Genomic DNA, 15,914 nt, shown 5'->3' with positions numbered 1-15,914 from the left:
CCCCCGGCGTATTAGGAACAATATCAAAAAGGGGTGTATACCCATAGCGATTTTGGGATTAATATCATACTCTCCCCCCTGGATATTAGGAACCATATCAAAGAAGGAGTGTCTACCCCTTGCGATAGTGACAGTAATATCATCCTCTCCCTCCCTGGATATTAAGAACAATACCACAGAATTGGTGTACAGCCACTACGATCATGGGAGTAACGTCATCCTCTAACCCCTGGATATGAAAAACAATATCACAGAGGAGGTGTACACCCCTCGCGATATGGCCAGTAATATCATCGTCTCCTCCACTGCGTATTAGGAACAATATCAAAGGGGTGTGTACACCTCCTGCTCTATTGGGAGTAATGTCATTCTCTTTTCCCCTGAATATGAGGAATAATATCACTGATGGGGTGTACAACTTCTACAATATAGGCAGTAATATCATCCTCTCCCAACCTGGATATTAGGAACAAAATAACAGGACATGTACACCCCCTGCGATACTGGGAATAATATCATCCTCTCTCCCACTTAATATTAGAAACCATATCCCAGGAAGAGTGTAAACCCTCTGAGATATTGAGAGTAATATCATCCACTCCCTACCTAAATATTAAAAACAATGTCACGGGAGGGGTGTACACCCCTACAATATTGGGAGTAATATCATCCTCTCCCTCCCTAGATATTAGAAACAATATAAAAGGGGTCGCGTACACCCCCTGTGATATTGGGAGTAATATCATTCTAATCCCCCCTGGATATTAGGAAGAATATTATACAGGGGATGTACACCCCTTGACATATTGTGAGTCATATCATTTTTCTTCCCTTGGACATTAGGGACAACATCACGGGGGGGGTGTCCCCTGTTATATTGAAATTATTATCATCCTCTCCCAAACTGAATATTAAAAACAACGTCACGGGGCTGCTGTGACTCCAGCAATATGGACAGTACTATCATTGTCTCCCTCCCTAAATATTAAGAACAGTATCACAAGAGGGGTGTACACCCCCTGCGATATGGCCAGTAATATCATCGTCTCTACCTTTGGATACTAGGAACAACATCACAGAGGGTGTGTACACCCCCTGCGATATTGGGCATAATGTTAGCCTCTCTTCCCCTGGATATAAGGAACAATATCCCTGGTCGGGTGAGGTGGAGTACATTCAGAACAATATCTGAAGGAGGTGGGTGTACACCCCCTGAGATATTGCGTGTAGTATCATCCTTTCTTTCCTAGGATATTAAGAACAATATCACAGGAGGGGTGTACAGCCCCTGCGATATTGGGAGTAATATCATCCCCTCCCCCTCTCTATATAAGGAACCATATCCCGGGGTGGGTGTACATCCCCTGCGATATTGGGCGTAATGTCATCGTCTCCCAACGTGGATATTGGCAATAATGTCCCAGGGGGGTGTACACCTTCTTCGATATTGGGAGTAGTATCGTCCTCTCCCCTCGGGATTGTAGGCAAAATATGGAAGGGGTTTTACAGCTCATGCGATATGGGCAGTAATATCATCCTCTCTCCACCTAGATATTAGGAACTATATCACAGGCGGCTGTACACTTCTTGCGGTATTGGGAGTAATATCATCCTCTCCCATCATGGATATTAAGAACAATATTACCAAAGAGGTGTACACCCCCTGTGATATTGACAGTAATATTTGACTCTCCCCTTTGGGTTATTAGGAACAATGTCGCAGGAGGTGTGCACAAGCCCTGCGATATTGGGAGTCATATCACCCTCTCCCCCTGAATATAAGAAACAATATCACAGTGGGTGCGTACAGCCGCTGCGACATTGCCACCAGTATCATCCTCTCCCTCCCAGGATATAAGGAACAATGTCACAAGGGGGCGCACACCCCCTGCGATATTGGGGGTAATTTCTTCCTCTGCCCCGCTGGCTATTAGGAACAATGTCACAGAAGGGGTGTCCACTCCCTGCTATATTGGGAGTGAGATCTTCCTCTCCGTCCCTGAATATTAGGAACAATATCCCTAGGGAGTGTACACCTCCTGCAATAGTGAGACTAAGATCATCCTCTCGCCCCCTGGATATTAGGATCAATATCATAGGGGTGGTGTACACCCCCTGCGAAATTGGAAGAAATATCATCCTCTCCACCTTTGGACGTTAGGGACAGTATCACAGGGGAGGTCTACGCCCCCTGCGATATTGGGAGTCATATCATCCGCTCCCACCCAGGACATTAGGAACAAGATGACTGAACGGAGGTACACCCACAGCGATATTTTCAATAATGTCATCCTCTACGCCTTGGCAATTAGGAGAAACATCATAGAGGGGTGTACACTTTCAGCGACATCGGGAGTAATATCCTCTCCCCCACAGATATCGGGAACAGTTATATTAATTATTAATATTAATAAATATATTAATAATTAATAGTAATCATCGATATTAATAATTGCAATAGAGATAGTAAAAGTTAATACGGATTAAAAATATTAGCAATTACTATTAATAATAACAATATCACTATTAATAATAAAATAATGATATTATTAATCAGTGTTACATAAATCAGTCATAAGTGATGTTGGTAATAAAACAATAATTAATATTAAGATTAATAACTAATATTATTGAAAAATGACATTAATACAGATAATTTTAATCATGCATAATCATACATTTAAAATAATCAATGATTAATAACATTATACTATTAATTAATATTACCATTGATAATTATTAAGACTGATGTTTAACAATTAATAATATTATTAAGATTGATGCTTAATAATTAATCGTATTATTTCTCCTAATACCGCAGGGGGGTACACCTACCCGTGATATTGTTCCTAATATCCAGGGATGGAGAGCATGATATTAGTTTTAATATCTCAGTAGGTGTACACTCACCCTGTGACACTGATCCTAATATCCAGGGAGTAGAGTATGACATGACTCCCAACATAGCAATGAATGTACAGCCACCCGGTGATATTGCTCCTAATATTCATGGAAGAAGCGTAGGATATTACTTACAAAATCGCAGGGAGTGTACACCTCTTCTGTGATATTGTTCCTGGTATCCCGAGGGGGAGAGGATGATAATAATTCCAGTATCGCAGGCTGTGATCACCCAACCTGTGATATTGTTATTAACATCCTGAAAGGGAGAGGATGATATTACTCCCCGTAATAGATAGATATTACTCCCCATAACAGAGCAGGAGGTGTACACCCACCCTGTGATATTGTTCCTAATATTCAGAGGCCGAGAGGTCGATATTACTCCCAATATGGCAGGAAGTGTACACCCCCGTGTGAGATGGTCCTTAATAATATTCCAAGGCGGAGGGGGAGATATTACTCCCAATATCGCAGAAAGTGTACCTCCCCAGGGATATTGTTCTCATGATCCTGGAGGGAAGAGGATGATGTCACTTTAAATATCACAGAAGGTGTGCACACCCCCACTCATATCGGTTCTAATTTCCACGTGGGAGAGGAGGATGTGACGCCCAATCACACCTGCAGTAGAAACACAGCTATGATACTGTTCTTAATATTCAGGGAGGAAGACGATGATATTACTCCCAAAACAGACGGCTGTACACCCTCTGCACACCGAGGGTGTACCCCCATCTGTGAAATAGTTTATAATTTCCAGAGGGGGAGATGATATCACTCCGAATACCGTAAACAGGCTGTGAGTCCACCTTGGATCCTAAAAACCAGTGAGGGAAGAGGGGCTGGCACGCACTCCCCGCATCGTGGGGGGTGTCTCACCCCCTTGCGATGGGGGTCCTAAGAGCCAGGGGGGGAAGAGGGGCTGGCTCTTACACCCCGCATCAAGGGGGGTCCCGGCGATGGGGGTCCTAAGAGCTAGTGGGGGAGGAGGGCCTGGCTCTTATTCCCTGACTCGCGAGGGATGCCTCCCCCCTCTGCGATGGGGGTCCCAAGAGCCACGGGGGAAGAGGGGCTGCCTCTCAGTCCCCGCCTCGTGGGGGGTGCCTCCTCCCCCTGCGATGGGGGTCCTAAGAGCCAGGCGGGGAAAGGAGCTGGCTCTCAGTCCCTGTCTCGCGGGGGGTGTCTCCCCCCCCGGGATGGGGGTCCCAAGAGCCAGGGAGGGAAGAGGGGCTGGGTCTCAGTCACCGCCTCGTGGGGGGTGCCTCTCCCTGCTGCGATGGGGTTCCTAATAGCCAGGGGAGGAAGAGGGGCTGGCTCTCTGTCCCTGCCTCATGGGTGGTCCTTCCCCCCGCTGCGATGGGGGTCCTAAGAGCAAGGGGGGGAAGTGGGGCTGGCTCTCTGTCCTCGCCTCACCAGGGGTGCCTCGCACCCTTGAGATGGGGGTCCTAAGAGCCAGGGGGGGAAGAGGGGCTGGCTCTCAGTCACCACAGCATGGGGGGGCCTTTCTGTTCTGGTTTTGCCCAAGAGTAAGCTTATTTGCATCTGGTTCTAGCAGGGCAGTTGCTGCCAAGGCCCTCAAACATGGGGGCCATCCTTTCGAATCTCTGTCTAGCTGTTTAGAGAGGTAGGCCACCGGCCTCAGCCAAGGCCCCACAGTTTGGGTTTAAAGTCCAGCTGCCATCTTTTCTCTGACGCATACAATGGAAAAGTCTTTGTGAGATCGGGTAGCCCCTGGGCTGGGGCTTTCAGAAGTTTTTCCTTTAAGTCATGAAAGACTTGCTGTTGTTGGAATCCCCATTCCAAATGTTCCCGGTCCCCGCCCCCCTTTGTGACGTCATAGAAAGGCGTGGCTAATACTGCAAAGTTTGGGCTCCGCAGTCTACAAAACCCCACAGCTCCTAGGAATTCTCTCACCAGCCTTCTGCCCTTAGGCTCCGGTAGATTGCAAATGACCTGCTTTCTTTGGGATCCCGGGCTGCTTTCGGACACCTGTCGAATAGTAAATCCCAAGTAAGGTACCTGCGGTCGTCAGCAGATCTGAGTTTTCTTCTTGGACACCTAATACCCACAGCCCTCCAGGTCGGTCCTAAGGATCTTAGAATCCTCGATGGGAGTCATAAGCCGGGGGGGAAGAGGGACTGGCTCTCAGTCTCCGCCTCGCGGGGTGTGCCTCCCCCGTGTGATGGGGATCCTCAGAGTTGGGCGGGGAAGAAGGGCTGGCTCTCAGTCCCCGCCTCGCGGGGGGTGCCTCCCCCCATGCGATGGGGGTCCTAAGAGAAATGGAGGGAAGAGGGGCTGGCTCTCAGTCCCCGCCACGAGGGGGGTGCCTCCCCCCCTGTGATGGGGATCCTAAGAGCTGGGGGGGAAGAAGGGCTGACTCTCAGTCCCTGCCTCGCGAGGGGTGCCTTGCTACCCTGCGATGGGGGTCCTAAGAGCCAGGCAGGGAAGAGGGGTTGGCTCCCAGTCCCCGCTGCGCGGGGGGTGCCTCCCCTCCACAGCGATGGGGGTCCTAAGAGCCATGGGGGGAAGAGGGGTTGGCTCTCAGTCCCCGCCTCGCGGGGGGTGCCTCCCCCCCTGCGATGGGGGTCCCAAGAGCCAGGGGGGGAAGAAGGGCTGACTCTCAGTCTCTGCCTCGCGAGGGGTGCCTTGCTACCCTGCGGTGGGGGTCCTAAGAGCCAGGCAGGGAAGAGGGGTTGGCTCCCAGTCCCCGCCGCGCAGGGGGTGCCTCCCCCCCACAGCGATGGGGGTTCTAAGAGCCATGGGGGGAAGAGGGGTTGGCTCTCAGTCCCCGCCGCGCGGGGGGTGCCTCCCCCCCTCGCGATACGGATCCTAAGAGCCAGGGGGGGAACAGGGGCTGGCTCAGTCCCCGCCTCGTGGGGGGTGGCTCGCTCCCCTGAGATGGGCATCCTAAGAGCCAGGGGAGGAAGAGGGGGAGAGGATGATAATAATTTCAGCATTGCAGGCTGTGTTCACCCAGCCTGTTAAATTGTTATTAGTATCCTGAAAGGGAGAGGATGATATTACTCCCCATAACAGACAGATATGACTCCGCATCGTAGAGCACGAGGTGTACAACCGCCCTGTGATTTTCTTCCTCATATTCAGAGACCGTGAGGTTGATGTCACTCCCAATATCGGAGGAAGTATGCACCCCCGTGTGAGATGGTCCTTAATAATATTCCACGGCGGAGGGGGTGATATGACTACATACATGGCAGAAAGTGGAAACCCCCCAGGGATATTATTCCCACGATCCTGGAGGGAAGAAGATGATGTTACTTTCAATATGACAGAAGGTGGATGAAGTGGTGGACTGCCCCTCCACACCTGTGAGTATTTCTAGTTGGGTGGGATGAGAGACTGAGGAAAGAAATAAGACACAGAGACAAAGTGTAAAGATACAACAGTGGGTCCAGGGGACCGGCGCTCAGCACACCAAGGACCTGCACCGACACCAGCCTCTGAGTTCCCTCAGTTTTTATTGATTATGATTTTCATTATTTTAGCAGAAAGGAATGTAGTAGGAGAGCAGGGTGATGATAAGGAGAGAGTCAGCAGAAGACATGTGAGCAAAAGAATCTATGTCATAATTAGGTTCAAGGGAAGGTACTATGACTGGACGTGCACATAAGCCAGATTTGTTTCTCTCCACCCAAACATCTCAGTGGAGTAAAGAAGAACAAGGCAGTGTTACTGCAAACATGTCTCGCCTCCTGCCCACAGGGCAGCTTTTCTCCTATCTCAGAGTTGAACGAATGTACAATCGGGTTTTACACCGAGACATTCAGTTCCCAGGGGCAAGCAGGAGATAGTGGCCTTCCTCCATCTCAGCTGCAAGAGGCTTTCCTCTTTTACTAATCCACCTCAGCACAGACCCATCATGGGTGTCAGGCTGGGGGACAGTCAGGTCTTTCTCATCCCATGAGGCTATATTTCAGACTACCACATGGGGAGAAAGCTTGGACAATACCCTGCTTTCAAGGGCAGAGGTCCCTGCGGCTTTCCACAGTGCATTGTGTCCCCGGTTTATTGAGACTAGAGAATGGCGATGACTTTTACCAAGTATACTGCTGGTAACCATTTTGTTAACAAGGCACGTCCTGCACAGCCCTACATCCCTTAAACTTTGATTTTATACAACACATGTTTTTGTGAGCTCCAGGTTGAGTCAAAGTGGCTGGGGCCAAGCGGCTAGGGCAAAGCTACAAATTAAGAACATCTCAGCAAAGCAATTGTTTAAAGGACAGGTCTTTTTCAAAATGGAGTCTCTTATGTCTTTCCTTTCGACATGGACACAGTGACAGTCTGATCTCTCTTTCTTTTCCCTACAGGTGGACACGCCCCCACTGATATTTCTTCTAATTGCAACGTGGGAGAGGAGGATATGACAGGCGATATCGCAGGGAGTAGAAACACCCCTGTGATACTGTTCTTCATATTCAGGGATGAAGAGGATGATATTACTCCCAATACAGACGGGTGTACACCCGTCTGTGAAAGAGTTCGTAATCTCCAGAGGGGGAGATGATATTACTCACAATATGGTAAAGAGGCTGTGAGTCCACGGAGGATCCTCAGAGCCAGTGGGGGAAGAGGGGCTGGCTCTCAGTCCCCACCTCAGGGGGGTGACTACCCCCACTGCGATGGGGGTCCTAAGAGCCAGTGGGGGAAGAGGGGCTGGCTCTGAGTCCCCGCCTCGCGGGGGGTGCCTCCCTTTCCTGCGATGGGGGTCCTAAGAGCCAGCGGGGGAAGAGGAGCTGGCTCTCAGTCTCCGCCTCGCGAGGTGCCTCCCCACCTTGTGATCGGGGTCCTAAGAGCCAGGGGGGAAGAGGGGCTGGCTCTCTTTGTGGATGATTCTTTTTCCATTCTCATGCACTTTTCTTTTTTCTTTCTTTTTTTTTTTTGAGACTGAGTCTTGCTCTGTTGCCCATGCTTTGCTGGATCTCGGGTGACTGCAACCACTGCCTCCCAGGTTCAAGAGATTCTCCTGCCTCAGCCTCCTGAGTAGCTGGGACTAGAGGCGTGTGTCACCACACCCAGCTAATTTTTGTATTTTTAGTAGAGATGGGGTTTCACCATGTTTGCCAGGATGGTCTCTATCTCCTGACCTTGTGATCCACCCACCTCAGCCTCCCAAAGTGCTGGGATTGCAGGTGCGAGCCACCGGGTCCAGCCTCTCAGGCGATTTTCATACCTGCATACTCTGATCACTATTCTGTTAAACAGTCAAGGAGGGTAAGTATTATCTTCAGATTTCCAGAGCTCTGTCTCTGTACAGCCCTCTCCTCCTCAATATTCTGCCCTATGAATTCTAGCCACATTGGCCTTCCCAGACTCACAGTTCTGTCCTCTCAACTCAGGAAGATCTCTGAGCTCCATCTGCATTCTTTCTTCCTGTGCTGTGGCCTGGAAAGTTTTCTAAAGTGTTTGGGAGGTCAATTGTGGGGCTAGCCTCATTTGTTTCTCATTTGTTGACGATCACTGCCTTTTGATGCTTGATTCCAGTGATTGATTCCCTTTGTTGCTTGAGGGCCATAGTTTCATATATTTTGTCCAGTATTTTTGTTGTTTTAGGTCAGAAAGTAATTTTGGTCTCTGTTACTCCATCTTGGCCAGAAGTGTAAGACCTAAGCATTTACACATCAAAATACTGCACACATAATTTTAGTTTAAGCCACTTTTTAAAAAATCTCCTTCATTTTCCATTTAGCATTCTATTTAGGGTATTACATTGGTTTTTTTGAAATTCTGTTATTGGCAGTTTCTATTGCCTATCAATCCCATTTAAAGATAGTGCATAGGGTATTCTGAAATAGCTGTTAAGCAAAGAGAAAATTGGGCCTGATAGGGTGAGAATCACAGCTCTAATACCTAGAGTGACCTTATAATGTATTGTCCAAAGGAGATATTTTTGACAGTGAAAGAGGGTGTTGTTAGTAATTATATCAGGACCATGGCCTAAACCAGGACTATCCCAGGCAGCCTGGGACATATTTGTACCCCATCTCTATTTAATGCCTTTATACAATTCTTTACTTAATTCTACCAGCCTTTATTGAGCCTGCTTTCTTTGTCTAGCTGAGTGCCACGTGCTGACATCACCAAGATCAATACAGCAAACTCTGAAAGATGGACTGAGAGACAGGAGATGGTCCTTTATAATGCAGTGTGATCTGTGCTGCAATAGAGGTGAGCACAAGGGCCTTACGAAGGCTCAGTGAAGAGCATGCTTGACTGCAGGGGAGGGCACTTAGGTTACAAAAGATGAGTCGAAGTATGTTCATAGGGAGCATGGGAGGAGAGGTGGTGGGAAAGGTATTCCAGACAGTGTGTGTCAAGGCCAAGAGCCAGGGGAACACAGGTGGGGCTTTTTTTTTTTCTTCTAAGATGGAAGAGTGTTCTGATCGGCTGGAAAACAACACACATGGGAAGCTGTACAGAAATGAGTGGGGAAAGGTAATACTTAACAGCAACAGCAGTTAATATTTAGTGCCCACTTACGACAGGCTGGACACAGTTCCGGGTACTCTGAACATATTCGCTCATTTAATCTTTACAACAACCCTATGAGGTAGGTACTATTATTATCCCCATTTTCAGGTGAGGAATCTGAGGCACAGAGAGAGTAAGTATGTTGCCCAGGGCCACGCACCAAGTATGTGGTAGGTCCTGGAGTTGAATGCAGAGCCCCTCCACTCTAAACTCCTGAAAGCCAGATGCTACAAGGCATTGTTATTCCAAGTGGAGAAATGCTAAGGACATCATCCTGCAGGTGACCAGGAAACCCTGAAGCATTCGAAGCAGGGGAATGGCTTAAAACAAGGTGGTATAAGAAAGTGCTCCCAGAGCAGCGTGAAATTCTAGTGTAGTGGAGGTCTCCGCTAGCCACAAGAGGTGGTAAGAGGCTGAGCTGAGGCAGCTGCAGCAGGGATGCAGAGGATACATTCCCCAAACCCTTATGGGCAGAGTCCTTTGGCTTCAGTGACCACGGCCAAGGGTGCAGAGGAGAAGTCCAAGAAGATGCCAGGTGTCTGGCTTATGCCCCTGTGTGAACGTGAAGCCTCTCATTGACATGCAGGTTACAGGAGGAAAAGCAGGTTTATTTGGGAAGGAGGCTTCTAGACCATGACTTCCATTTTAGCCATGTAGTTTTTGAAGTGCTTGTACAAGTTCTAGGTGGAAATGTCCAGGAGGCAGTGGGGAACTCAAAGTAGATCTCAGGAGAGAGGCTTAGGCCAGAGGGCTTGGGGAATCATCAGCATGGGGGTGGGAGGAGAGCTGGTATTTGGATGAGATTGCAGTGGAGCATGAACAGAGTGGGAAAAGGTGGTGATGAACCCAGGGACTCCAGTATGCGGTAGCTGGCTGTGAGATTAGGAAGCAATGAAGGAGGCCAAGAAGGATGTGGGGGAGAAGCATCAATAAGGAATAAATGAGTTGCACTTGCTCCAGAGAGGCCAAATAAAGACTGGATTTGGCTCTCGCAGGTCATACACAAAAGAATCTTGGAACCAAAAGGAAAACGGTGGTGGTTTAAAGGGTATATTCAGTTTCTAGGTCTGCTGTCACAAAATACCAGAAACTGGGTGTCTTGTTAAAACAACAGAAATTTTTTCTCTCACAGTTTTGGAAGCTAGAAGTTCAAAACGAGGTGTTGGCAGCACCATGCTCTCTCTGAAGATGCTAGGAAGAATCTGCTCCATGCCTTTCCATTCGCTTCTGGGGTTTCCTGCAAGCCCTGACATTCCTTGGCTTGTAGATGCATCACCCCAGTTTCCGCCCCCATCATCACATGGCCTCCTCTCTGCGTGTGCCTCTGCATTCCCTCTATTCTTCTTCTAAGGACACCGACACCAGTCATAGTAGATTAAGGGTCCACTCCTAACTAATTACATCTGCAACAACCCTATTTCCAAATAAAGTCACATTCTAAGATTCCTAGGGAGAACATGAATTTTTGGGGGTGTGTGGATACTGTTCAACCTGGGACATGGAGTAAATAAATGGCAAGGAAGATTACAGATGACTTTAAGCTAAAGAGGGAGATAGGGTTATATGTAGGACTTTTTTTTTCCAGGACGGGAGAGGTTTAAACATGTTACTACATTGAATAAATGAAATAACCATGGACATGGAGTGGCTAAAGATTCTGAACTAAGTGCAAGTAACTGATAGCGCAAGCTCCCAAGGGGCTGGGGCCTGGAGCACAGATGGATGGATCCACTGTGGGCAGAACTGGGGCGTGGGAGGGGTGTGCCGATGCAGATGTGTTTGAGTGTGGGGGGCCAGAAGCTGATTGGGGCGAAGCGTGACAGTGCGGCTCCAAGCACGCTGGAGGTGTTCACCAAGCAAATCAAGAGCAGATGGCAGAACAAGCAGCTGAAACAACAGCTTGTGAAATCAACCCTACTTTGTGGGGAGAGGATTAGTTAAGGATTCTAGCCATGAGAACCAAGAAGAGGAGGATAATCTGTTCATGCCTATTATGGGGCTTTGGGGGAGCAGTTTCAGCCTCAACCTGGAGAATGTTTTAGAAGGCCAGGGAAAGGAACCCTGCAAATCATGTGAGCTGGCCCCTCACTTTGAGATGAAGTGTCCATACAGCAGTAACACCACCCTCTGTAGTGGTTCTAGGGTGTGGCAATCTGGAGGGGTCATTATGGAAAAGGGCTGAAGCATAAGAATGTAGGCCCAATACTGAGATAGAAAGAGGATTCTCTGAGACGACTTAGGCAGGGTGATGGTGGTGGAGGTGGGTGTAAGAAGCCCTCTGCTGCCTCACTCCGAGCATGGAATTCAATTGGTCAAGAGCAGAGCCAATCACCATTTAGGCCTTAATTTATTCCTCAGGTATGGAGAATACTCCTCAAGATGCATTCAGAGTGTAAGCTACCTCTTCCTCAGCAGAGGACTGCCCTGCAGGTTTGCAGTTCTGTCATTTGGAAACTCCCTGATGTGTCCCTTGGCTCTTCCCATTCTTTTGCTTCAACACATTTTAAGACCAGGCACCTTAGCTGCAGAAACAGCTTGAAAAACAAGTAGGTTTCAGGAAAAATTATCCCAAGTGGAGTCTCTACTGTGCTCTGTTTATCAGATGTAAAGCTTAAAACAGTGTAAGAGTTTTTACAGAGTGTATTCATATCACACCAGTTTGGGGTCCATAGACAGGGGCTTTTTCTAGATCAAACCGTTCAATTGTCCTGTTGATCCTGGCCTAAAATCTGAGTGGATAAAAAATATTTTAGGAGAGATGAGATTCTAACCCTCAATGGCAAAAAGCAGGCCTGAGCCCTAAGCCCACGTTTTTACACATATTTTACAATTGAATGTGTTGCACTACCGCTAGAACACTAGTTCTCAACCAGGGGCGATTTTGCTTTCCAGGGGACATTGGCAATGTCTGGAGACATTTTTTTTTCCATTTTCAAAAATTGTGGCAAAGCACATAACATAAAATTAGCCATTTGAACCATTTTCATGTGTATAGTTCAGTGGCACTAAGCACCTTCACACTGATGTGCAACCATCACCACCATCCATCCATAGAACTCTTTTCATTTTGCAAAACTGTAACTCTGTACCCATTAAACACTAACTCACCAATTCCCTCTTCTCCCAGCCCCTGACAACCATCATTTGACTTTCTGTCTCCATGATTTTGACTACTCTAGGTACCTCAAATAAGTGGAATCATACTGTTGAGGGAATTTTGATGGTCACAACTTGGGATGGTGTGCTGCTGGTGTCTAGTGGGTAAAGGCTAGGGAGGCCACTTAACATCCTGCAATGCACAGGATGGTCCCCGCAAGAAAGCCATAACTAACCCCAAACGTCAATCCTACCAAAATTGAGAAACTCTGAGCTAGAAAAATCCCATGAGTAATCTTACACCATGGAGTATCAGTCAATAGAGACTAGTTATGTTGCAATAAGAAACCACCTCCAAATGTCTGTGGTTTAAAACAACTTATATTTTTGCTCTAACATGGAGCATCCTTAATCAGCAATCCAGGCTGGTGGGAGTTCCATCCTGACCTGGGCTTCTACGATGACTGAAGCAGAAAAAGGATCAGTGATAAATTGTGCACTGGCTTTTAAAGCTCCCATTGGAAGTGTCCAGGTCATTTTCGGTCACACTTTCTTGGCCAGATCAAATCACAGGTCCACATCTCACTTCAAAGGGAGGAAGGAAGTGCATTTTTACTCTGAGGAAATACAACCACCACACCTAGCAATTAAAAATAAACCTCATAGTGTTATCACCTGCTTGAAGTGCTGCTATTAGAGCAAGCCTACCAGTAGGAGTGGCGCAGGCTGCAGGTTTTTGGTTTTGTTTTGTTTTGTTTTGTTTTGTTTTTGGAGACTGCACTCCAGCCTTAGTCTGTCATGCAGGCTGGAGTACAGTGGTGTCATCACAGCTTATTGCAGCCTTGACCTCCCCACACAAGCGATCCTCCCACTTCAGCCTCCTGAATAGTTGAGACTACAGGCCCGTGCCACCACGCCTGGTTAATTTTTTGTATTTTTTTGTAGAGATGGGGTTTCACTATGTTGCCTAGACTGGTCTTGAACTCCTGGATGCAAGTGATCCACTTGCCTCGGCCTCCCAAAGTGCTGGGATTACAGGCGTGAGCCGCCATGCCTGGCCTAGAAGCTCATTCTTATTGGCCAGAAGCTAGAGAGTGATCTAAAGGCTCCAAGCCAGGCCAGACTGGTTTCAAGCCTTAGGGCTAGTGTATTAATGAATGAGGTTCGAGCTTCTATGGCATGGGAACTGAGGGGCACCACAACACTCAGCTTACTCAAGGGACCAATTCTAGCAGCCTTCGAAGGAGTCTGAAAAAGGTAGCCTTGAATTAGTTTCCGGGTGAAAAATATTTGTCCCAATTGAAGCAAGTACTACTAGTGACTGCCTCTGCTATGGAAGCAGGGGTTACCTGCTTACCTGTGAGCAATAGGATTTTTTGGGGTTGATTTTGCAGGAACATGTACCTCCATGTGGCCAAACAAGCAGGCTTGCTTAGATTTGCACCACAGGATATTAAAGTGGAAAGGAATCTTAAACATCTAATTGAGGGATGGCAAATTGGGTTCATTGTAAGGGTCACCTCTGACCCTTTGGTTGTGGCTGCTAGGAGCACTGGGTGGGAAGAATTCCGTAGTTTTTTCCAGAGAGAGACAGCCACGCTTCATTAGAGAGTCTAGTGGGCATGGAAGGGAGGGAGTGAGTTGTTGTGCCTTTAATAGGATTTTGCCATCCCTAGTTGTAATCCAACACTTTGAGAGCTGAGGCTCAGCTCCACGAGTGATTTATAGAGGTCCTTCCTTTATTGCTTTTGTGTCACCACATCTAGAATTAGGTCTTCTGCTTCCAAAAAAGTCAGCTGCCTCATTACCATGTAGCATAGTTAGATTCCCCATTTCACCTAGAAAATAAATATTTATTGAGGGCTGGCCAAGTGCGGTGGCTCACGCCTGTAATCCCCGCATTTTGGGAGGCCAAGGTGGATGGATCATTTGAGGTCAGGACTTCGAGACCAGCCTGGCCAACATGGTGAAACCCTGTTTCTACTAAAAATACAAAAATTAGCCAGAAATTCCTTGAACCCAGGAGACGGAGGTTGTAGAGAGCCAAGATCGCACCACTGCACTCCAGCCTGGGTGGAAGAGAGAGATTCCATCTCAAAAAATAAAATAAATAAATAAATAAATTCACAAAAATATTTATTGAGGGCCCACTTGGTTTTTAGCACTGAAATAGGAGCCGAACATAGAGCAGTGAATGAATAGGCCAAGTCCCTGCTCTTCTTGGCCTTACATTTTGGGGGAGGAGACAGATTAGTAATTATTAGGAGAATTATTAGTAATTATTAGGAGAAAGCAGGAAATTTCTGCTTTCATGGGTGGGATACCAGAAGGTAAATCATTATGCAAGGATATTTTGGGACAAGTTTCTATAGCATAGATGTATTTTAGGATGATTGGGGCTGTGTGTTGTGAGCACGGGATCTCTTAGGCAGTCAAAGGGCACCAGGAACCTCATCTCTTAAGGCGTGCATGCACCGTAGGCTGCCGTTTGTGTCCCTCACTCTGGCCAAGCTCCCTTCTTCATCATGGCCTTTGCACTTGCTGTTCTCTGTCTGGGGAAGAATGCTCTTTCCCTAGAGATCCAAATGGCTCACTCCTTCAGTGTCTTCAAGTCTCTGTCAAATATCACCTAAACAGAGAGGCTTTCCCTGGCCTCTAGAGGACAAAGTAGCACATTTTCTCACCCACTTACCCTGCTCATCCTTCTTTATAGCACCCCTCACCACCTGCTGTATTATTTGTTTATCATTCAGCTTTCTCTCTAAAATGGAAGATCTATGAGAACAAGAACCTGTCTGCTCATTGAGGTGTTACTCTAGAAAAATGTCTGGCCCATAGCAGGTGCTTAATCAACAATTTTTGAAGGAAAAGTGGAGGAAAAAAAGATAGGAGAAAGCAAACTCATGAAGAAGAGTGCTTGGGTGGGGTGGGAGGAGAAGAGGGCAATGGATCCAGGCCCTACAGGGATTCACTGTTCAAGCAGAAAGTCCAGGGAAAGCCACATGGCCTCCTTCAATCGGATGAGCTGGAGCTGCTGACATCCCCTGCAACCTGGGAGCCAGTGCATGCAATGCTCCAGCTGGGTCTAAGGACAGAAGGAGGCTAATGAACAGCCACCTTCGGAGCAACAGTGTCACTTCAGTCCTCCCTGTTTACTTCCAAGCTGCTGAGACTCTTATGCACATTTCCTCTTCTCACTTGCCTCTTCACATCCCTAGCTGCCGCAGGAATTTATGGCTTAATTAAAGTGGGAAGCAGGGTTTATACATGTTTATATAAAGTTATATTTTCCTCCACCTCTTTGTTGGAAGAAAACTCAAATGTTAAAATTCTTAGGAGCCCAGGAGTTCGAGACTAGCCTGGGAAACATTGCAACCCCATCTCTACAAAGAATAAAAAAATTAGCTGGGAGTGGTGGTCCC

At 47.5% G+C, this 15,914-nt stretch overlaps 1 long non-coding RNA gene across 2 annotated transcripts; it reads left to right on the top strand.

Annotated features, from left to right (window-relative positions):
• Positions 1-4,118: 4,118 nt before the first annotated feature.
• LOC129531996 (uncharacterized) lies at positions 4,119-10,983 on the top strand. 2 transcript variants are annotated; one of them, XR_008677548.2, is made up of 6 exons: positions 4,125-4,983; positions 6,010-6,233; positions 7,236-8,139; positions 8,983-9,093; positions 9,292-9,360; positions 10,529-10,983. It is a non-coding gene; the product is annotated as an uncharacterized lncRNA (long non-coding RNA). The 2 variants fall into 2 exon arrangements; XR_008677547.2 differs by having other exon boundaries at positions 4,119-4,983; positions 7,236-9,093.
• Positions 10,984-15,914: the final 4,931 nt, after the last annotated feature.

Source organism: Gorilla gorilla, chromosome 11, assembly GCF_029281585.2.
Source record: "Gorilla gorilla gorilla isolate KB3781 chromosome 11, NHGRI_mGorGor1-v2.1_pri, whole genome shotgun sequence".
NCBI lineage: Eukaryota > Metazoa > Chordata > Mammalia > Primates > Hominidae > Gorilla > Gorilla gorilla.
Note: the sequence above shows the minus strand (reverse complement) of the source record. Positions and strands in the feature narration are given on the sequence as shown.